The 1,301-nt window shown below is 37.9% G+C and overlaps 1 protein-coding gene across 1 annotated transcript in view; it reads left to right on the top strand.

The window, feature by feature from the left end:
• LOC115245869 (neurogenic locus notch homolog protein 1-like) overlaps positions 1–1,301 on the top strand; it is a 60,192-nt gene that overhangs the window by 9,770 nt on the left and 49,121 nt on the right. The gene's annotated exons all lie outside the window — the stretch shown is intronic.

Here is a 1,301-nt window from a genome sequence, read left to right as displayed (position 1 = left end):
ATATTATTATATTTTAAAATAAAATATAATAATATACTAATTTATTTAGAAAATTTCCATACCGTTATTGTAAAAATTTCACGGTAACGCCATACAGTAGTTTCTCGATCGCTCTTGTGGTCTCACTGAACTTCTCCTGCATCTCAAAACCGCAAACCGTGCGCGACGATCGACATGTTGCGCGTGTGATGTGTATGTATGTGTGTGTGTGTGTATCTGTATACATCGGCGAATATGCATGGTCCACGCATATCCGTGGTATGCACGCGTCGAACGCACGAGGGGAGAGAGTTCACCGTACTTACGTGGCGATGTGCGGGGGCACAGGAGAGGCGCGTTGTTTCTTCGAGAGGTCATCCCGGTAGAAGTCGCTTGACCCCTGACCAAGGCGCCTTCGTGTTCCCATAAATGTGACTACGGGGTTTACTTTATGTCTCGCCTCTCTCTCGGAACCCGCACGGAAATTTCGGCTACACCATCGAGGCTTTACGCGCAGCGGAAGCTGCGTGAATCTAAAAAACGCGAGATATAAACTTTTGATGTTACAAACAAAGCGATTTTTTATAAAATCGCAATTACACTTCTCGCGTAAAATCAATTATATTTGTAAATTCAAACTTAATCGATTTTTAATAAGTATCCAAGCATATGTGTGTGCGACAATTTTTTTTCATTTATTAAAAGGACAATTAATTTTAATTATTTATTAATATATTTTAATCGGACATTTATCGGTATATTTATTATCGTCTTTAAAATTTAATCGACGCGTCAATGACGACGCTTCAATGAAAAGATATCGTCTAAGACGAAGTGACGGAAAATTGACATGGAAAGGATTCGAAAAAAATGGGGAAAGGGGATAAAGAAGAGGACGCTGGTACACCTGCGGTCATAAACTTGTCGAAGTAGCGTGGCATAGCGTAATGGCAGAAGAGCGTTGCCTTGCCCTTGATTGCAACGATAAAACCTTCTCCTTTTGTCTCTCCCCGAGCGTGTACCATCCTTCTCTTGTTACTTCATCTTTCCGACACCTTGCGACTTTACGCATTTCTTTTTGCAAGTCCATCTTGAGCGATTGATAGTAAAGGAAGCTATCGCCACAATCTTCGGTTAACTAACGCTGTCCTTTATCCCCCATGATATAACAATTAAAACTTTATCCTTTCACAATTATTTATAATTTGTTGTAAATAAATACAAAAATAATTTATTAAAATTCGACTTTTGGTATTTATTTCGACGAAAAAACAGAGAATATTAAATATTTATATCTTTAAATATTTTATTAATTATATTTT

This window comes from Formica exsecta, unplaced genomic scaffold, assembly GCF_003651465.1.
Source record: "Formica exsecta isolate Colony F162 unplaced genomic scaffold, ASM365146v1 scaffold133, whole genome shotgun sequence".
Classification (NCBI taxonomy): domain Eukaryota; kingdom Metazoa; phylum Arthropoda; class Insecta; order Hymenoptera; family Formicidae; genus Formica; species Formica exsecta.
This window is presented reverse-complemented; position numbering and strand designations above follow the sequence as displayed.